The 22760-nt window shown below is 44.6% G+C and overlaps 1 protein-coding gene across 17 annotated transcripts in view; it reads right to left on the bottom strand.

Annotated features, from left to right (window-relative positions):
• The window catches only part of NCAM1 (neural cell adhesion molecule 1), a 309548-nt gene that overhangs the window by 215841 nt on the left and 70947 nt on the right, over positions 1 to 22760 (bottom strand). The window lies entirely within an intron of this gene.

The raw sequence follows: 22760 nt of genomic DNA, 5'->3' as shown, positions 1-22760 counted from the left end.
AGAAACTGGCGCCAGGCGGAACCTCTGTTAGATCCCCCGCTTTTTTCCATTCTGTCTTGACTTTGGAGCTTCGGCGCCCGGGCCTCTGCCATCTGTGGCGGGACGGCCCACGGAAACCAAAGCTGGGGCCAAGTTCACCTTCAGGGCTTTCAGCCCTTCTGTTCCCTTCTCTGGGAGGCCTCCAAAGAGTATTTGGGAGAGGGAACAGCACCCTGAATGAAATAAGTAGGGCCTGAAGCATCACTAGGAAACACAGTTCGTCATTATCAACCTGTCACGTGCACACAGCACTCTGCAAGGTACCTGAAGTCACATTACGTAGACTACCATCTGGCCCTGGCCTGGGAGTTTCAAAGTCATTGCCAAATAAAGGGAAGGATTTTCGGGGAAGAAATTATCTAAGGTCCTTAAGACTCAGGCCCAAAACCAAATACAACTTGAGGTGATGGGCTACGAAGCTGATCCTGCAATCTTTTTTTTTTTTTTAATTGAGGCAAAGATCATGTAACACAAAGTTAACCATTTTAAAGTGTATAATTCCGTGGCATTTAGTACAACGTTGTACAATCACTGGCTACATCAAGTTCCCAAGTGTCTGCATCTCCCCCAAAAGAAAATCCCAGTCACTGCCTATCACAGGATCAAAAGCAGATCTGACCCTGTGAGGTCTGTTCACGAAAGGTCTAAGCCGGGTGAAATGTCAGGGCATGGACCCTGCCATGCTTCCCCATCACCCCTGTATCCACAGCCCCAGGACAACACCTCACTCCAGGAGAGGCTCAGAAAATACTTGCTGAAGGAATGCTGAATGACTGGGAAACAAACGGAGTGGCAGATCACGTGACTTACTTTGCAACCAGTGAACTATTCATCGACTCCTGCCCACCTCTGACACTGAACCACCCATCAGTTCTGGAATCCAGAGATCTGCAGGGGGGTGGCCCTCAGGGAAGTGTTAACAAGGACCAGATTGGAGAATGAAGTTAACAGAGCATTTCCTAAGTGACAGAAACTTTACATTATCCCGCTAACCCCCCACGTGGACACTGAAGTTTAAGGGGCAACTTGTATGAGGTCCCTCAGCTGTTAAGTGACAGAGTCTCGCTGGGTCCTGGGCAGGATAGCCCAAAGCCACTGTCTTTTCTTATTTTTTAAGTTTATTCATTTATTGAAAGAGAGAGAGAGGGAGGGAGATCTTGCAGAAGCGCACGATCAGGGGAATGGCAGAGAGAGGGTGGAATGATCAGCACAGAGCCCAATGTGAGACTTGAACTCACAAACTGTGAGATGATGACCTGAGCCAAAATCAAGAGTCAGACAGTTAACCGACTAAGCCACCCAGGCTCCCCTGTCAGCATCAGACAGTCTCATCAATCAGCCTCTGAAGGAGGCACCGCTACAAGACAGACTTTCAGACACATGAGGATTAGGAGAAAGAGGGAATGAGACTTCCAGGGACGCCAAGAACAATCCGGAATCGTTTTCACCACCACAGAGCCAGCACGACAGGAAACAGCTCTTTGACTACACTTTCAACTGAATTTTCACCTCCAATCTGGTGTGGCCTGTGAAGTAGAGATTCCACAGCATGCTCAGGAAAGGCCAATGTGTTACTAATATTGGACATCTTCTTCTCAACTTATAATCTCTAGTTATTTGAGAAGACTTTAAGCATCAGTTTATTTTATTTTTAGTTTAAGTATAGTTTTACTCTTACACACAGGATGAGAAAGTCCTCAAGTAAAAAAAAAAATCAATTCAATAAATAACAGAATCTACTGGAAAAAATAGAATGTGCTTTGCCTGTCTGTTATTATTCAAGAAAAAAGAAAAAAGAAAAAAAAAGCATGTAGCATAGTTAAAAAACAAAAAGTCCACTCCTCTACTATGAGCACTGTAGGAACACATGTGTTTCAGTAAAAGTACCAGGAATATAAAGTCACAAATCTCTCAAGTGCCCAGGCTGTTCTCTACCTTGGTTACATGAAAACCTAATGAATACAGAAGTTAAAAGATGAACTTTAACAGCCAGTAGCTGTCCAGGTCTATGAACTATTCTCTGTCTGTTCATCTATTTGTCTGTATGTCCATTCAGCCAACTATCCATCCATCCTTCTATCCGTTCATCCGTCATTCATCCGTCCATCCATCCAACCATCCATTCATCCATCCATCCATCCATCATTCATCCATCCACCCATCCATCCGTCTAGCCATCTATCCATCCATCCATCCATCATCTGTTATGCTGCTAACATAAAACATTCAAGACTGTGGACAAAAAACTGCCCAGCCAGGTATCTTTGGGCCTCCTGTTGAAGACTGAATTTCTGTCAATCTATAGCTGGAAAACCAAAGTTGACTGCCATGTGTCAATATTAAGTGGAAGTTAGAGGCTCGCCCCATGGCCAGCGGTGTTTTGGCCATGCCAGCCTGGGATGAGAAGCCAACACAGCAGAACAGTTTAGAGTGGGGCTCTGGGGTTTGGTTACCTGTGTTCAAAGCCCAGCCTCTTCTCTTGCCAGCTTTGTGCTCCTAAGTGAGTTACCTGACCTTTCTGCTCCTCCCACTGTTTGGCTGTGAAACAAGGTGATATTAATATCAACCTACCCCCAGAACAGGATTAACTAGGTCATATGTGTAAGGTGTTTAAACAGGCACCTTCTGAGCACTCAGTGGCATTATTACTGTCTCCTGCAGATAATTTTCTAGCTGGTTCTTTAATAGCGGTTAAATTAGTATGGTCTAATGAGCGCTTTTCTAATAAATAATAATCACACGGTGCTATCTCCTCCACATTATTTTCCCCAAATGCCATTAGAAGGGATGGAGTCTTTAGAAACATACCACAATTCATCTTTTTTTTTCCTTAATTCACCTATAGCTTTGTAGTTCTCTATTCATCTCACCACAGGGCTTTAAATGACAGAACTTCTAACATCCCCCCAAACTGATCGGCAGATAATGTAATGTAGTTAAAAAGCCAGTTTAAAAAGAGAAACTCCTTTAGTCAAAGAAAAAATTTCCTTGAGTTGAGCCACTTCACTCACCTCAAAGAGAAAAGCATATTTTTATAACATGCCGGCCTTTTTTAGCAGACGGGATGAAATAAAATAAAGGAATTTATCCAGTTTGAATCTATCATGGGGGGGGTGGGGAAGAAGAAATATTATTTCTCTCATTTAAATTCATCTGTGATATATTTTCATAGCAAGAGGTATAAATAATGCATGATGGCATTTCAGAAACTCAGATTAATGCTCCAGTGTGCTCTATTACTTTCCACTCTGTAGTCACAATGCATGTGACCCTGCGGTGAGCACAGTGAGTGTGGCTGGGGTGGGGCTGGGGGGGGGGGCTGTTTTCCGGGGTAAGTGGGAAGGGAACAGCCTCCCCAGGGGCCTGCCTGCATCTGAGTGCATTTCCTTTTTTTTTTTTAATAGTTTATTGTCAAGTTGGTTTCCATATAACACCCAGTGCTCATCCCCACAAGTGCCCTCCTCCATGCCCATCACCCCCCTCCCCCTCCCCCCCATACCCATCAGTCCTCAGTTTGCTCTTAGCATTCAAGAGTCTTTCATGAGTGCATTTCCTTCCTCCCTAGTTACTAGCTTCCCCAGGAGGGGCTCCCTCAGTGACTGGCTGATAACCGGTTGTGATCACCCTGTGCCTTGGCTGGGAGAGGATGGCCCCGCCCACCCCCTGAAAGTGGCCATCTTGCCTCCTGCTCAGGAAAGGGAAGACAGAAGAGAGAGTGGCCCAAAGCTGGTTTGCCTACTGGAAAGGGGAAATGATTTTCCTCCCTCAGCTCCTTTTTCCTGTAAAAGACTCACACAGTGCACACACTGTGATCTCCCTCTCATGTTAACATGTGCTCCCTTATTTCACATTTATTTAAAGAAACATGAAAGCTGGAGACATTTTTGCTCAAAAACATACCACCCTGATAGTCTCTAGAAATAAAAAGAAAAGGCTTACAAATGCATTTTGTTGCTAACAACTACCAATCATGTTTTATAGTCCGTGTGTGTGTGTGTGTGTGTGTGTGTGTAGTGAAAAATTGCACAGTAAAGCACAGTGAATCAACTAAAAACAAATTATTTTCTTATCTTCCCTCAAAGTTAAATAAAGGTTAGCAGGTCCATCTTGGTGTGTGACCATGACATCAAGAAGCATCCAGTCCAAAGTTGTTTAGACGACAGTCTTGTATGGAAGAGCGTGAAAAAGAGCAGATAGAAAGAAAGGAACCAGAGAAAGTATTCTCCTTGCCTAGGATTTGGAGGAAAAAACAATTCTGACTTGGTGGATCACTAGTTGATCCAGCAAAGCCTTTATTCATTTAGTTAAACAGGGTTTATTGACCTTGGCTCAATAGTATAATGAAAACGTCACTAAAAATAGTGCAGTGAAGTATTAAAACATGGCAAATGCTCAAAAACGTCTAGAGCACATTTAAATTTATACAACCGCTTGCAATTCACCCGCGAGGTGCTGGGCAGAACACTAGGCACTGTGGGGGGCCAGGGGGGTTGCAGGCTGCACCCTGCATGTGGGGAGAGAGATTTGCCTTGAACACAAAGCACACACTATGAGACACAAAGCTGAAAGTGCCCATGCAGAAATCTTTCTAGCCTAAGACATCATGGAGGCTTTCTTCAAAAAGGTGGCATTTCAAATCTACCCTCCATTAAAAGTAGGGTTTCAATCGGCAGAGACAGGGGAGGGGACAGCGTGAATTACAAGAGTGAGTGGTCTTGATTGCCTCTGTTTAAGACCCTTCATTGCACCCAGGGGATGAATTCAAAAGCCTGAGTGAAGCCTCCTTTTAAAGGACTCGCCCACCCCCCATCTCCTACCGTTCATTTCCCACCTAGGGAGACAGTGCAAGATGTCCTAGGAGTGTGGTTAGATGGCAACACTGTCCTAGGAGTGTGGTTACTAGGGCAGAGGGCTGGCAGAGAACGGAAAGTAGGAGGTCTGCGTCAAGGAACCTCTTTTCCTTTCCTCTCTGATGTCAGGGCGAGGAAAGGGGAAACCCAAACACAGAGGGGACGGGAAGGAGAGGCGGGCATGGTCATAACTGACCATCAGTGGTAGTGAGTGGACAGGTGGTTCTGACCAGGCTCTCTCGGGCTCTATCTGCTGGTGCCTTCCAACTACGTGATGACTCCTGAAGTGGGGTTCAGCTTCTCCCACGGTCCCTGTACCTGAGAACCCCTTCAAAAGGGCAGCCTTATCTCTACAGTCCCTCCCTCTCTTGACCTTCACTCATACCCTTCCGGCATCTTTTCACTTAGCCACATATCCACACTTCCTGTCCTTGTCTGCTCCATCTGCCTTTATACAGAGTCCGGGGAGCCAGGAAGATGGCTCCTGCACCCTCCCCGGACTGGGGGGACCAAGGAGGAGATTCCAACCTCCAGCTGCTTTCCAGACACTCGGTGGACAATCCTTCCCCGCCCTGCCAGTGCTGGGATCTATCGCTAGAAGCTTCCCACATCCAACAATCTGCAGGATTGTTGTACTGCTGTACACATGAGGTGGGCTCCCATGTTTAGGGGCCACAGCTCACACCCTGCAAAACCCCTGATGGTCTTCCATCCTACCTCGGCCCACTATGCTCCACTGGCCACACCAGGGAGGGCTCACACGTCCAGAAGCTTAGCACACCTCTATGTGGGCACGGAACCCCATTCTCCCCTTTGGCGAGCAGAAGACCAACTCTCCTACTGCACCCACCGTGTTGTACTTGTCCTGGGGCAGGGGGAGCAGCACCAGAACCCCCGCCTTCCAGGGCCAACAGTACCAAGAACTTCACATTCCTCTCTGGAGCATTCCTGAGGCCTCACAGTGGGGCTGTTAGTAAGCTTTTGGGGAAGGGCTCTGGTCTCAACTGTTAGCACTTCCACTTTGGAACGTAGGGTCCTCCTCACCTTTGTTCCTCAGCCGTAATTCCAGGAAAACAGTAAGAAAATTCAAAATTAAAAAGGGCCACTCAACTCCCTGTTACACCCTCTTACAGAATCTCTAATAGTGTGCCTCACTTTCCCGCTCCTCCATCTGTGGTCCCTCCTGGACTGAGCTCCCTGAGGGCAGGCCCGTGTAATATTATTTCAGCTCAGTCTTTGTAATCAATAATGTAGTCAATACGAGATGGTGGAAGGCAAGGGAGAGAAGAGCAACCAATATATAAGGCAACGGCCAGAAAATAAAGTAGAAAAGAAGGTTGGCCCAGATCAGAGAAGGCTTTAAATGTCTAAATGAGACTTGAGAATGCAGATGAGGAGGAAGAGGAAGGCGGAAATAATTGGCATTTACTGAGCACTTACTATGGGTCAACAACGGTTCTAAGTGCTTTGTACACGCTGTCAACGGTGAGGAGGCAAGGAAGATTCTGGAGCAGGAAAGGAGTGGGGTCAGAATTAAGTTTTGTGAAGATCCGTCAGAAGGCGGACACAGGCCTCCCAGGCCGGCCCAAATGCTGGCCTCCCAAGGGCGCGGGGCGGTCCAGGCAGACAGGGCCTGAGAAGTGAGCCTGGAGTTCAGTGACTGGGGGATGCGCCAGGGAGTCCGGGCGCCATGTTAGCGGAGACGCTGTGGAAGCAGAAGGAGGTGCGGAGATGCGAGATGCGCATGCGCGGGGAAGAAAGGAAGGAGGAAGGACAAAATGGAGGGCGGTCTTCCCTCTTCTGCTCAGGCCTGAGCGAACCTCACGAAAGCAGATTGAAAGCGCCAGAGGCAGAGACTTCGTGATGAAACAGGGCCCTGGAGGGCACTGGAGGACGTGGGAACAAGTACAAGGGCAGGATTCTGCTTCTGAGATAATTTCTTTTTCCGTGAAATTAGAAAGAAGCGGAAAGTGGATTCAGAGTTCAGGGGACATTTGGTGCTGGGGGGGCGGGTGGAGAGGGAAGAGCTGAGGGTGTTCTCTTCAGGGGCAGTTCTTCTTGGTGGTGAGGAAGACGGACAGAGGTGTGAGCCACGCGTGATCAGGGGACAGCGGCGCCCTCAGTCCGTCACCGGACGACCGACTCCAGACGGGTGACAGTCTGTTCCTCTCATTTTAAGCGGGAGAGAACAAACCTTAAAATGGTTTTTTTTCCCCCCCAAGACACAACAAAATGGGATGAACAAGAAGAGACTCAAAGATGTTTATACCTCTCCTTTTTCCTGTTTCACTCTGATGAGCCGGTCTACAACTGGCTCATTTAAAGCCGTCACAATGGATCCGAGGTGGGTTTGTCCACTGCCCAACCCCACGGGCCAACTCACTGCACAGCCACTACCCCCAGCTTTCCAGAAGGTACCAGCACAGGCCCCGGCGCTGGGACACAGAGAAACATCTTCCACCACTCCTGGCGGGAGACGAGTTCCTGAGAAAACTCTTTGCACATAATCACCCTAACACACATAAAGACACGCATAGGCTAATAACACACTAACATCCAATTTGGGAAGGAAAAAATAAGACAGTAGAATCCTAAATCCCTCTCATTTTTTTCGTAATGTATTAAGCCATGTTTTATAAAAGATTTTAAGGGGACATTACATGGGTGACGGAAGTCTGTCTCACTATATATTCTGTACCGGTGATATTTCCTTGCAGCTGAAAACAGTTTAATTTAAAGCAAATCTACGGAAACTATTTCATGCCATTTCCTTCAACACTGAAGTTAAAGTCAGAACCTTGTATATTGATTTCTTGTGACATTAGGCAGAATCATAATTCAGAAAGAAAGTGGTCTTACCTGTTGTAGCACAATAATACAAGTAAGAAAGCCACAGCCACCCGGTCCAGAAATGTTATCCCAGCCAGATGGGGGTGGGGGAGGGGGAGAGAGAAAAGCTGTGATCAATAGCAATATAAACACACTGCATTTTCTAAACAAACAAATCATAAGGTAAGCATGTAAGCATCAACAGTTCCATAAAAAGATGCAATAAACAGTAAACCCATCATTTTGCTGTATGTTTGTGAGTTTCTCAGTACAAATCAGATTATCCAACATAGAGACAATGATTCCAAACAGAAATTATTTTTATTTGCATAGAAAAGCAATTTTTTTTTTTTAATTTTTGAACTGGAACAGGCAGATGACAGTCTGCAAGCCAAATCGGCCCACCACTTATTTTTTATAAATAAAGTTTTATTGGAACATGGCCACACCCATTTGTTTATGTGGATGCTTTGGTGCTACAATGGCAGAGCTGAATAGTTGCTACAGAGTCCATATGACCCTCAAGGCCTAAATGTTTACTATCTGGCCCATTACAGAAAAAGTTTGCTGACCCCTGGTGAAGAGTAATGATAAAATTATTCTTTTTCCTTTCTGCTTCTTAGACAATCCCATCCCAATCAGTCTAGATATGTATTGTCTAATATGGTAGCCACTTGCCAGGTGTGACTACCACACACTTCTAATGTGGCTAGTCAGAACTACTGTGTAAAAATACACACCAGATTTCAAAGGCTCAGTAACAACAACACAAAAAGTAAAACTCTCATTAAAAATTTTTAAAATATTGATCACACATTGCAATAATAGTACTTTTGATATATTGGGTTTAATAAAATATATCATTAAAATTAGTTTCTGCCATTCTTTTCATCTTTTTAATGTGGCTACTTAGAAAAAGTTTAGAAAATGTATATTTTATTTCTATTGGGCAGTAGTGGCTTAGAGTCTAGGCCCTAAACAATCTGCTGGGAACTAGGTCTTTCTAGGATTTGACCATAAAAGAACAAATTCAACTTAGCGGTATCTACGCTATACTCTCCTAGGATCCAGTAGCAAATGATAGATAATTGGTCTGCTTTTTGGTTTGCTGAGTAACTGAATTGTACAACTTGCCTAGATAATCCTTAAGATAGCGAAGAAATGAGTAAAAATGTTCAATTACTGACTACATACGGACTCAGTGTAACTTGCTGGAATCAAACTGGGCACAAAAATATATTTTGCCGAAGGTCAATTACGCTCTTTTACCTTCTCTCATTATGTAGATCAGAACAATGCAAGCTCTCACTTCCAGCAAATTCACTGCAGCATATCAACAAGTAAGTGGAGGTGAGAAGGAAGACCAGAAAAAACTTGGCCAAAAAAAAGGTCAAGTTCACATTAGCCCATATTTGCCAAATGCAAAGAAAATTGGAACTATGCAAACCACCTTACATAATTCATTAACAATCATGGCAACTTCTTATATATTCTGAACAGGTATCTCACTTAACACCCAAAGGTTAATAGATATGGAATATATATATATATATATATATTTAATCAGAGAGTTTACCCTTTGGTTAGGCATATTATTTCTATGTAAGTCTTTGCAGTTTAATTAGACAATCTGATGAACATTGACATAGCCAACTTAGATGTTTGCAGCCGTGGGGATGACCATTCACCTCATCACATCTGCAGTATTTGTGAAATACAACACCACTTCCCAAGACATAACCATTTCTCCCAAGGCCGCACAGAGCCCACCACGTAAGGTGTGACTGTGAAGGCAGCAGGCTGATCTTTACCCCTCAGGGAAGCAGTGCCATCAGGCAAGCACTGAGCAACTGCCATGGGCAAGAAAAGGTGGGAAGCAAAGCACTGAGCACCACCAGTCCCACCGGCCATTCTATGACATTATTAAAAACTAAGCTATTTTCAGGGTGCCTGTGTGGCTCAGTGGGTTGAGCAGCTGACTTGGGTTCAGGTCATGATCTCAGGATTTGTGAGTTCGAGCCCTGCAGTGGGCTCACAGCTGTCAGTGCAGAGCCCACTTCCGATCCTCTGTCCCCTCTCTCTCTGCTCCTCCCCTGCTCATGCTCTCTCTCTCAAATAAATAAACATAAAACAATTAAGCTATTTTCAACTTAACGGAGACCAAATCCCAAAGTTCTGTAGAGGATGAGCTGACGTCCAATGCTCCAATACAGTGATCTGAGCTTTCCCTGTCACTGTCTATCACCTTTCAACTATCCAATCGCCAAACTGCTACCCACCCCAAGCCAGGCCGGTCCACTCTGCTGATGGGGAGGGATCCAGGGTGAACAACAGGCAGGTCTTCCCTGCTCTAGAGATACTCAGAATGAGAAGGGAGCTAAGACAAGCCAAAGGGAAGTCAGATGCGGGGCAGACCGAGGTAAAGCGAAGCAGAGACGCAAAGCGCTAGGAGTGGTCACAGATGGGAAAGTCCCCGCCTTTTCAACTGGAGAAGAAGCCAGCGACTTTTCATGAAAAGGATGGAGCGAGATGAAGGGTGATCAAAGGATTCTCTGTAGGGGGGATCACCTAAAACAGGCAAGGAGGCAAGGCAGCAGTGGGCGTGCGAGTCGCAAACTCGACTCGCGGATTAGTGACATAATTCAAATAGCATGTTGGAACTGGGTCGTGGAGAGAGTGTCAATGCTGCACAAAGAGACCCGGAATTCATCGGGCAGCCTGGGGAGAATCACTGAAGGGAAGATGCAGAATGACAAGAGTGGAGACCCTGGACTGGGCGTCGGGAGGCCCGGGGCCGTGGGGGAGGGGTGACTCTCATTCTCTGGGCCCATGTTGTTGGGTTTTATTTTCTCCCTTGGAGGCAGGCAGGACCAGACAATCTCTCAAATTCCCACATGCTCTAAGAATCAGTCTGTGTCCAGGAGGACAGTTGTGCTTTAGAAAGACCGATCTGGCATCAGTAGAGCCCCAGGCTGGAGCCTGGGGACCAGGTAGGGGCTACAGTGACACCACAAGTGATATGTGCAGTGAGAATCCCAGTGCACGTGTGTGAGGCTGAAAGAGGGGGCTGCACCGAAAGACTTGAAGCACTGAGAAAAGAAAATTCTAAAGGACTTATTCTGAAAATTCCAGAAAATTCTGGTAGAACAGAAGGGAAGGGATCAGAGGTGACTTTAAGGTTTGGGGTCTGGGTCCGTGAGACACTTATTCACGTGCCCCTTGTTGTGGGCTCTGTGCCAGGCAAGGGTCTCAGGGCTGAGGAAGACAGGGTCCCTGCACCAGGCCAGTCCGCATCTGCACCGGCGCGAGGCTGCTCCTGCTTTGTGGTTTGACTTTGTCATCATGTTAGCATCTGTGGGGAGCGCCGGGGAAGACAGTGACAATTTCAACCCCGGACTGGTGCCCCAGAGCCTAGAGATCAGAATTCGCAAACCCAGCTGGCTTGTTTTCTCCACATGCCATGCTGAGCAACTCCTGGAACCTTCCTGAGCCTCAACTGCCTCATCTGCAAGAGGTGGTTGACAACCTCCCTATACTGAGGGAGAGGATCAAGTAAGTTTATATACGGAGGAGCACTCTGCGAATCCTGAAATGCTTTACGAGTATTATTTGATGAGGTTGTTAACTCTGAGGTGCTGATGTGGTAACCAGGTGCCCGATAAACTACAGATGTGTAGACTGGAAGAGGCGTCTGGCTGAAGGGAAGCCTGGAAGTCAGATCAATTAAGATTGTAGTTAAAGTCATGAGGACACACGTAAGGGCTGAGGGAATGGTGCAGGAAAGAAGCTGATGGATTAATCTAAGTGAGTGCCCACATCTGCCAAATGGGGCAAGAAACGAGTCAAGAGCAAACAGAAAGTGTGCTAACATGGGCATCAGAAAAGACACAGGGTTTGGAAACTCAGCTATGAGCCCAGACTCTCCTACTTACAATTTCCTGGCTTTGGGCAAATTATGTAAGCCTATAGTCTTTTAAATTAGATGCAGGTACCCCGGGGACATCAGAGGTGTGCAGAAAGGTACAGAAATCTTAGCCTAGCTGTATGGTGTTAAGCCCCTCCAGAGAGCTGAGGCAGGGGGTAGGGAAGGGGGGTTAGCAAGGTAAAATGGGAACAAGAATTGTGAGGATTGTAATAAAATGCAGGGTGCCCTCAGGAACCTGGGGCTTCCAGAAGGAAAAGGTGGTCAGAAGTTCCAAACCACGTGGGCCGTCTAGGAAGATGACAGCTGAAAGACTGAGGGATTCAGAAGCCTCAGGTGGCTTTGGAGAGGAGGGGTCTACAAAGTAGGGGAGCAGAGCTGGGTGGCCATGGCTGAAGAGGGCACGGTGGGGAGCGCAGAGGTACCAGAGGAAGGCGGTGAAGGACAGCAGAAGGAAGCAGAAGAGGTGACATGGGCTCAGGGCACGGAACGGGGCGATGCAGGGCTTCCGAAGCTTGGGGGTGGGGCCAGAAAAGCTGATCAGTTACTAAGGAGTAACCGCCGAGCTTAGTTACCAAAAGGAAGAGGGTGATTCTTCTGTTGTGACTGGGGGCAGCCGGGATAAAGACGTGAGAATCTTTAAGTAGGAAAATTAAAATCGAGAAGCAGTTCACGTAAGATGGACTAAAACTTTCTCACAGGTGCTGACACCCTCTGCTAAGAACAGCGAGGCTGAGGGCACAGGGCTGGGAGCCCGGGCATGTGCAGATGCTCTGGAAGAGCCCCAGCCAGCAGTGACCCAGACAGGGAGCCAGGGAGGCATGGCCACAAGGACTCCCTGAGAACTGGCTTCAGATGGGGGCTCTGCAGGCAAGAGAGGTGACTGGGTCCCCCCGAGAAGCGAATGACAAAGCTGGCTCTGAAAGGCACCTGGACTTTCCGGTACTGGAGCTGTGTTCTAAAGGACAGCTGGTGTATGCTCAGGGCTCCCAGGGGAGAGCTGGCTCCCAGGCGGGGAGGAGACAGTCTTCACTCCTTCTCGCTACTCCTCTGTCTTGGAAATATGATGTGTTAAGAGGGAAAATAAAACTAAAGATGAGATCACAGTAGTTATAAAAAACAAAAAACAAAAAACAGTGGGATGCTAATTATTTAGACCAAACGTCCTTTATAAATGCAAATATAGGGGACAGGAGCGGTTGTGAAATTGAAATTGAAGAAAATACACCAACGCACCTCTCGTCAAGCTCTGTTAGATGATATGGGCTCCCATAGATAAATTTATCAAATAATTATGCTCTTTCCTCTTAGAACATCGGAGTCTTCGAAAAATCATTTTAACAGCGTGATCTCAAAATAGAGCAATACATTTCCCTACTGAGCTGAGGATAATTTAATATCTTCTTGGTGTCTTGGGGTCATCATTAAAAAATATGCCACTAGTGGACTGTATAATATGATAATGCCTGCACGGCTGCTGAGATATGCAGAGGACTTGTCCATTCAATAAAGACCCTAGACCTCCGTGTCGCTCTAGCTAGTGATTCCGCAGTCTCCCTCTCAATCGCCTTGTCTCAAGGTGAGAGAGGTCTTACGATGTGCTGTCCATATCGATGTGAAAACACTAGGGGTTCTAGGGAAAAACCATATAATCAAATTTATTAGGCCAGGAACTGTGGTTTTCACAGAATTCTAGCAGAGTGGGCTCTAGTTGAAAGGTCTAGGGTATTTCCATACATTATCTACAAAGCAAAGTGCATTGGGTCCATTTTCTTGTTTACACACATTCAGGGAATGAGGTGGGAAAAGCCTGACCTCCAGGTAAATGTAAGTATTCACTGTATTGCCTTCTCCACATAAATATTCTGGAGAGTCTTGGTTCAAGGTTATTAACAGGATCTCCTTAACATAGGCTCAAGAGTATTTCATTATAATACCAGGGTATTTCCCATGTGTTCCTAAATGTCTAAGGGCATAGAAACCATTTTTCAGCCCTGGGTTCCCATTATAAATGGTACCATGACAGCCAACATCACTAAGGTTCTGGGTTTGGCGAGTCATGCTGACGCTTTCCAATAATGAATCCCTTATTTAATATTTATGAATGACAAGCTATTTGTGAATCCCTAAAGCTGCTGACAACTAAGGGAAGGGAATATTAAAACAATGTTTCATCTTCATCTTCTGTCCCATCCTTCACCATGAAATGGTAACAGACTGGAGCTGTCACTCAAACACACATCTTCTGGGTCTACGGAAACCAGGGCCATTAAAAAGAAGAAAAGCAAGAAGAAGAAGAAAAGAAATAAGCACAAAGCCTCAGAGGCAATTCACACATACAAATAAATAATCTTACTTTTGGAATGTGGCTGGATATTTACACATTGATACAATCAAGAAGTAGCTTCCTTTATTAATAAAGGAAAGAGTCATGGTTAAGTAGCAAGGCTCACCTCAACTCATCCATTAGTGTGTTTCTATCCTGAACATCCAGGTGACAACAAGGTCTTTCAGGTTTTCTTTGAAATCCACCCCTCACATCCACAGCCCCTCCAGGGTAGGTGAAAGTGAAGGGGAAAAATAAATGTCCATTCTGTCTCAAGGTAAAACTCCTGACAGACGAGAGTTCCTCTGCTCAGATGCTAATAACCCGCCTGAGTGTAACTGGACAGACAGCAAAAGAAACTGACCCCCAGGACATGTGGCTGAATTAAGACAGAGCCTAATTACCATGACTTGACTGGAGGTTAATTTTCTTTTTCTGTCAATAGCACACAATAAAAGACACCTCATCAATCACACGAATTAGCATGGCCCTCGGGCCCAAGCCTCAAAGAAACTAGGCCAAATCTAAAAGAAGTCCGAATAAACTACACGCCAGAACTTGAACAAAAGCAGATTACAACTCACACCAATTTTTCCTCTCTTACTATGCTCAGTGGTATCAGGCTGAATACGTTCGGAACAAGAGTAAAACCAGGATCCAAGTAGGAATGTGTTAATGGTCAAGAGCCTTATAACCATCCCTGCAAAGGTAAGTTGGAATAATCACATTTCTCAATCATTTCTTCAGTATCTACCAGGAGCACTTTATTAATGCTGTGAACATAGTGGATATGCAACAGACACGAACTGATTAAGGACAAGGAAGGGGACGAAAGTGCTTTTTATAATGGTGAAACCCCAAATTAATAATAATAAAAAAAAGAATCCACAGTGTGCTTCCTAATTATATTTTAGGGACAAGCTGAGCACAAGCCCATTTCTCCATTCCCATCCATCAGCGGTCCGAGGATCAGAAGGTGCCATGGGGAGACGTTAAAGAATACATGGATTCACAGTGGAAGACAGGAAACTACAACTATCAGATAGACAACGTTACTTTACCATTGTGACGTATGTGTCTGGGTAAGTACATGTGGCATCTTACATGGTTACCATGTTGTATGTTTAAAACCTAAAATTTCAATAGGTTAATATTCACAAGGCAGGGGGGCGGGGGAGGGCTCTCAGAGCACACACATCCCCAAGATGGATAAGGAAGCTGGGAAAACGCATCGCTCCATAAAGACAGCTCCTGAGGGAAGAAGTCATCCACAGCTGTCTGGCTGTTTGCCTTTAATTCATGGGAGCTCATGGTTCTTAGAGAATAACCAGTGTTCTCTTTGCAGAGTAGAGGGAAAAAAATCTGTTTCCCCTTCTGCTGAAGGGAAAATTAAAACGAACCCGGTACCTAATTTAGGAATGAAAGCAAAAGGGAGACCCTCTGAATGTGCATCCCGATTCTCCAGTCTTCCTCATTCTGCCTCCACGCTTGGGCCCTCCCAATCTCACCTCCATCTGGACATTTCCTGCTCCTTTTCCAAAACAACTACTACTCCTTCTACTACCACTATGATGCGGAGTAAGGTAGGAATCTGCTCGGCTCTCCACCCAAAACAGGTCTGATGATATTACCGATCACACAGAAAACACTGCCTATTTCAGATCTGCAGTTCATCCCAAAGCTGCAATTACTAGTCCTCATTCTGAAGCCAGAAGCAGTGATGTGTCTGAATTCCAGGGAGATGATTGAATGGAAATGCTCACATCTGATCACCTCTCACATACAAATTACTGTGTATGCCAATCTGGCAATTACCTCAAAAGTAATAGTAAAAGCCATGCAATCAAATTTGTTATTATGGTTGCCTTCAATTATGGGAGGCAAGAACCTGAGTGCAGAAAATTTACTGAGGGGGAAAAATGAGTCTCTGTATCTATTTTAATTTTAAATCAAGTCATTTCATTTGGAAAATCCTTTTAATTTTGGAAAAGATTGTTGAAATGCCCGGCTAAGTAGAAGAAAATAATCAGCTTGTCTTCCCTGGCATTGCAAGGAAACTTTTACTGCACAGAAAACAAAACCTCAACTTCCACGCTTCTTCAATTGAATTCCAACAGAGAGGGGCTCTGAGTCCCTAATGCTTCTTAAAGGGACACAGAAAAATGGCATAAAGACTTATGAGAATGGCATAAAAATATGGTTATGTCCTCTTGTACAATGTGACAGAGAAAATGCCATCTGCTCGCTAAGCCCTACTCTGTGTTCTGCCTGGCACATAAGAATATGGTTGGCTCCTGAACAACATGGGTTTGAACTGCATAAATCCACTTATATGTGGATTTTTTTTTTGATAAATTCTGCAGAGTACCATAAATGCATTTTCTGTAATGATTTTCTGAACATTTCCTTTTCTCTAGCTTACTGTATTGTAAGGATACAGGATATGATGCACGTAACACTCAACATGCATGTTAACCGGGTGCCTGGATGTCTCAGTCGACTGAGCATCCGACTTTGGCTCAGGTCATGATCTCACTGCATCAGACTTTGTGCTGAGAGCTTGGAGCCTGGAGCCTGCTTTGGACTCTGTGTCTTCCTCTCTCTTTGCCTCTCCCCCATTTGTTCTCTCTCTCTCTCAAAATAAACATTAAAAAAATTTTAAAAATGCATGTTAATGGACTGTTTACATTGTTGTTGGTCAGGCTTCCTTCCGGTCAACAGCAGACTATTAGTAGTTAAGTTTTGGGGGAGTCTAAAGTTATACTTGGATTTCTGACTGCATGGGGGGTTGGGGCCCCTCACCCTTGTCTTATTCAAGGGGAAACTGCATTTCCCAGCATCCCCTGCAGTTCAATGGAGCCAGTGTAATGTGGATGGAAGTGAGGTAGACCATATTCAGGCCTTGTCCCCAAAACCTCCCACATGGTCCTCCACACTCCCCTCTGTCCTGTATGTCATCTGACAGGATGCAGGGGATTCTGGGAAAAGCCAGAAGACAGAGAAGCTTGAATCCCTCCAGGACTGTGAGGAGCAGAGCCTGCCCCACCCCACATCCCCTGCTGACCTGTATTGAGTCCCCATGACCTCCTTGTGTGAAGGAAGTTGTTACCGTAGGTGGCATATCCTAACTGAGCAAGTGCAAAATACACAGGAATCAGTTCTGCCGTCTATTTCTTGTGTTGAAGTCAGGCAATTCACTCAGTGTAAACTCTAATTGTTAACATATTAAAACAAGATAGATAAGGTCGATCCTTATTATTCACACATTCCAAATTCACTGATTCGCCTACTTGGTAAAATTCATCTGTAACCCCAATCTGATGCTTGTGGCACCTTCGCAGTCAATCAAGGACGTGTGCTGGGCGTCACAGGAAACACACATTCCGAGCAGAGCTCGAACAAGACGCTCAGCCTTCCTGTTTTGGCTCTCCCTACTGTAAACAACTGTCCTTTTCATGGTCCATTTGGTGCTATGGTTAGCTTCAGATTTTTGTTCTTTTTGGTGGTGATTCTACTGCTGAAAATGGACCCCCAGGTAGTGCTGTGGTGCTGGCTAGCATTCCTAAGCACGAGAAGGCCCTAATGGGCCTGACAGAGGAAATACATGTGTCAGATAAGCTTCGCTCACTTGTGAATTCATCATGCTACTGGCTGTGAGCTCAACGTGAATGAATCAACACTATGGATAAAATAATGTCTTTAAACAGAAACACACATAAAACAAGGTTACGTCTTAATCACTTGGCAAAAATATTGTGACCAGAGGGGTGCCTGGGTGGTTCAGTTGGTTAGGCCTCTGACTCTAGATTTTGGCTCAGGTTCTTATGATCTCACAGTTCATGAGATCAAGCCCCACATCGTGTTCTGCACTGACAGCATGGAGCATGCTTGGGATTCTCTCTCTCTTCCCCTCTCTCTGCCCCTCCCCTGCTGGTATTCTCTCTATCAAAATACATAAGTGAACATAAAAAAAAAATATTGTGACCAGAGGCTCAGAGGAACCTAACCCAATATTTCCTCGTAGGAACAATAATTCCATGGTTGCTAATTCACTGTTCCTGCGACTTTGTAGAATCCAACCACTGCAAATAAGAAAAACTTACTCTATTAGTGTCGTTAAGAGTTATCGTGAGTATTATACAAGATAATTATACAAGATTATACATAATGGAGTATAAAAATGTTGGCTATTACTTCCTTTAAAACTTCAGGTGCACACTAGGCCAGTGAAGTCACTTTATTTGCTCTCCACCCTACCTCAAATCCCTAGTGGAACAAAGATTTCCTCTTTTGCAATAGCAAGTAGAAAATTCATGGCAATAGTTCAAGTACTACTTTGTGTAAGAAAGGATAAGGGGATTTCCCCGATAACAAGATCTGGAAACCAAGTGATAGGTCTCAGGTACAAATGATTGTAGTGCTTTCCTTTCTAAATATCTACAGACCCTTCTTGCTTTCCAATGAGATTGATAATCCCATCAATAAGTGAAAGAATAAAATGTGTCATATTTATTTGGCAATTATTCAATATTAACTGTCATTGAATGAGAACGCCTTAATTCTGGAGGGGACTATGCTTGAGATAATGTCTACGCATCTCATGTTCTTCCACACTTTTTCTTACAGTGCTAAATCCTATCTCACAGACTTGAGAGAACTTCTTGTGTACATTGCTAGAGCATTCTCCAGTACTGTACAAATCAGAAGTCTGGAATTACTGCTTTTCTTTCAGAGACAAGAGGAACTAAGTCAAATACCCAATGCATCGCATGGCTAAAACCACATGGTTTAATGACAACAGGGAGGACTTGGTGAGTGTCCGTAATGCAGACAGTGTGTAAGTATCCCTCATTTTCACAACCTGCCCCCCCCCCACTAGACGGGCTCTGTTCATACCAGTGTAAGAACATGAAGTGTAGAAGGTTCAAAAAGCTTGCCTACCGTCACAGACCAGATGAGCCTCCAACTCATCACATGTCAGGTAAAGACACCACCAACCCGTTAGGTGCTTGGTAGGTGTATATGTAAGGGCAGCACCGCCATCATCCACAGACAGCACACAGCCAGGACCGGAGACTCAACACTAGACTTTTCAGATCCCAAGTCTACACTTTTTCTTTCTTTTTTTTTTTTTTTTAACCATACCTCCATTCTTCTGAGGAAACAGTGGTACCAGGCTAATACCGAGCATCCTTAATTAGACTAACAAAGTTTTCCTCCACCAGCCTTATATTCTCAGTCCACCCAACATTTTAAAAATGGAAGCATTCTTTTTAATGAAATAGTATATTAAATTAACACATGCAATTTGTTTTAAAAAATCAAATCCTATATTAAATAGCAAAACCCTATTATTTAAAAAGCAGTGTGGTGGGTTGGGGGGGTGCCTGGGTGGCTCAGTCAGTGAAGCATCCAATTCTTGATCTCAGCTCAGGTCTTGATCTCAGGGCCATGGGCATGAAGCCTACTTAAAAAAAAAAGAAAAAAAAAAAAACAGTGGATACTTTGTCCTACCCACCTCTAACCTTGTCACCACTACTTTGAAACAAACTCTGAGTCTTCAGAGAACTTTCTTCTGGGATTAATTCCCTATCTCCAAATACTCTACCTAAACAGACAGTTCTTGATGTATCAATTTCAGATACCTTTTAACTTCCTGCAACTGCAGAAGATTTGCTTTCTTACACTACATTCATCTCCTCAATATAGTTGTATTCATTTTTTTACATGTTTAGTTTTGAGAGTAAGCATGAGGGGGGAGGTCCAAGGGGAGGGGGGGCGGGAGAAAGAGAGAGAGAGGGCTAATAGCAGAGAGCCCAATGTGAGGATTGAACTCATGAACCATGAGACCATAACCCATGCCAAAGGTGGCCACTCAACCAACTGAGCCAAGCAGGTGCCCCACTATTCTTAACTTTGTTTAAATCAATAAGCAAAGTTCACATTACAATGAGTATATAAGAAGAGTTGAACTGTTCAGAGTAAAGCAAAGTATTGTGTTAAAATTAATTTCCTTTATTATGTAGGTTTTTTATTTTTTTGGTTTGTTTTACATAGCTTCCAGAAGTCTCTAATTGCATGTTTTTTTCCTCTTCCCTGGCTTTAGTTATCTTTATCTTACTTGAATTTTTTACAAGCTCTTTAAACATATCTAGTATTCCAGACTAGAGATGTCCTCTCCCCAGAGTCCACGTGTTCTCACCTCAGTCATCTCTGAAACTCTGCTGTTAGCTGGGACTTCCATCACTGCCCTCCAGAGAGATTTTTGCTGAATTCCTCACCTCCTTTCTTGGTTTTCTCTTTCATTCTGCTGAAGCACATTCCCCCAAATTTCTTCCAAAAAACACCTGAAGTTGTTAATTCTCAACCAGTCTTGCAATTCTGGTCACCTATGTCACCCCCTGGCAGCATCATACCTCAATCATCACCACATAGGCTTAATTCTGTGCCCGGGAAACACAGACTCTGTGATCTGCATTAGGCACAGAAAAGATTCTGCTCACAATCTCAATGCAAAAGGACCATGGCTGGCTGGTCACCTCTCAGCTCTGCTCACAACACAGCCTGCCAGGATTAGCAGATCATCCCCTAACATTGAAGAAATGTGTTTCCAAATTAGATTTAAGAGGTATCGCTTACCAAACTCTACTGATATTAGTAGATGGTAGTTAAAGGAACCCATCACATGTTTCTGAGAACAAAAGGAAATGCAAAAGTGGATGTCAAGTAACTAATCTGAGTAGTTGTGATGCTACTTCATATTATGCTGATACTTACACAGAGAAAAACAAAATGGCCAGTTGATATATTTGCCCAAAAGCTTCGGAAAATTTACCATATCGTACAGTGATAATGAATTGCTTAAAGTGTACATATACACTAGCTGATTTATTAAATAGCCTTATAATACTATAGTGCAAAGCAATGGAGAAATGCAAACAGGATTTGACGAAGAAATTCAAGTTATTATGTAGATACCTTTTCCCTCCAAAGATCACTTTCCAGCAATCATTGGATCATTGATTCGGTTTGGTATGAATCAACTGCACATCTCCAAGCAATTTAGGGATGAACAGCACATTCCTCCTCCGTAAGAGAATGCCTTTTATACTGGTGTGATTCTTGTTCTGACCCAGTACTTGAAGGGGCTTCCCATCCTTTCTAAATTGAATGTAAACCCTGAAACAGGTAATTGGTTTCTCTTAAACCACTTTAGCATCAAGAGCAGGAATGTAGAAATTATGATTTAAGTTATCGTAAGTTAAACAAAACCATACTAAAAGAAACTTGAGTCATTCATAGAAAAGTTAGCTCACTGAAGTCCTGTGATTCAGGTATTTGGTTGCTGCTCATCTAAGGATTTCCTAGATTGGACAAGTTGGGCTAAGACAGCTTTACACTCTCTGGTCAAAACTCACTGCAATCACTAGTACATGTCAAAATAAGTTGCTTGAGATCCATTTTCATGCTGACGGCTTATCTATACCAACAATTTCTCATTCAGCAGGCTCTTGGTGGTAACAGGGCAATGATTCTGAGAGCTGAAACCCAGGAGATCATCTTTAAAGGTCTAGGTGAAGTACAAAATTAATACCGAGCAGCAGCTTTCATACCGTATGGAACACATCACATGGGACCGCGGCTTCACATCGTCGTGTGATATTGACATCCACTGGCAAAGCGCGAAGGCTTTAAATTCTTGCTTCTATTCGTTTACGTGTCGTCATTTCCACCTACATTGCTGCACAGTAGGTTTTCGGTCAGCTTTAACATCCCAAATTTCTTTTTGTTCATGAGGGGAGCAAAAAACCACACATTTCTACTTTGTTTTTTGAGGTAATATGAAAGCGGCTATCAGGTGTAAAATTTAATTGTTCAGAAAATTAGGTTTTGTTACGCTGCATTGTTCCTTTGTTCATGCAGATCTCAAGGCGACCCCGGGTCCTTGGGTGTGGGAGGAGGAAACCTTACACTTCACCTTTGAGCGCCTCCCCTCACCCCTGCCCCCATGGGATCTTGCTTCCATGAGAGCCTTCCTGTGCAAAAAGGCGAGCTCGAGTAGAGCAAAGCTAGAAAGGAGCAAACTCATGACGACCATCGCCCACAAGAAAAATGGGAGAACAATACAGTCCAAAATATAAATGGGAGAAAAAAATCCGTTTTCTGCTAACAAACGTTAGGAGACATGGCTAGTTGCTCCCAAATAGCTTATATTCTAACTGACGCCTTTTCTTCTGTCTTCGGTGATTGCTCAGATTCGTAACTTAAAGGTAGTTTTAACATCTGGGAACAGTCCAAGGCATCTGGAGCTGGGTCTGGGGAGGAAGAGTCGCCTGGGGCGCTGTCAATAACCCCGGAGGCTGGAGAGTGCCCCTCCCAGGATGGCCACCACCATCCGCCTGCTCCCGACACTAGGATCCACCGCTTGAAGCTGCAGTTTTGACTCCGGAACCAGGCTTCCCCCGTATGCCCATCACCTAGTCACACAGCGTGGTGCACGCTGACAATTAATGCTGGCTAATAAACATCTGAAGGGGCGCCTGCGAGGCTCAGTCGGTTGAGCATCTGACTTCTGGTTTCGGCTCAGGTCATGATCTTGTGGTTCGTGGGTTCAAGCCCCGTGTTGGGCTCCACACTGTGAGTGCAGAACTTGCTTGGGATTCTCTCTCTCTCTCTTTCTCTGTCCCCCCCCCCCCCACTCACACTCTGTCTCGCTCAAAAATGAGTAAACATGATAACAAATAAGTAAAAAAGTAAAGAAACAAGCAAATAAACATCTGCTGAATCACTCTTC

This window comes from Hyaena hyaena, unplaced genomic scaffold, assembly GCF_003009895.1.
Source record: "Hyaena hyaena isolate Hyena2069 unplaced genomic scaffold, ASM300989v1 scaffold_36, whole genome shotgun sequence".
NCBI classification, from domain to species: Eukaryota; Metazoa; Chordata; class Mammalia; order Carnivora; family Hyaenidae; genus Hyaena; species Hyaena hyaena.
This window is presented reverse-complemented; position numbering and strand designations above follow the sequence as displayed.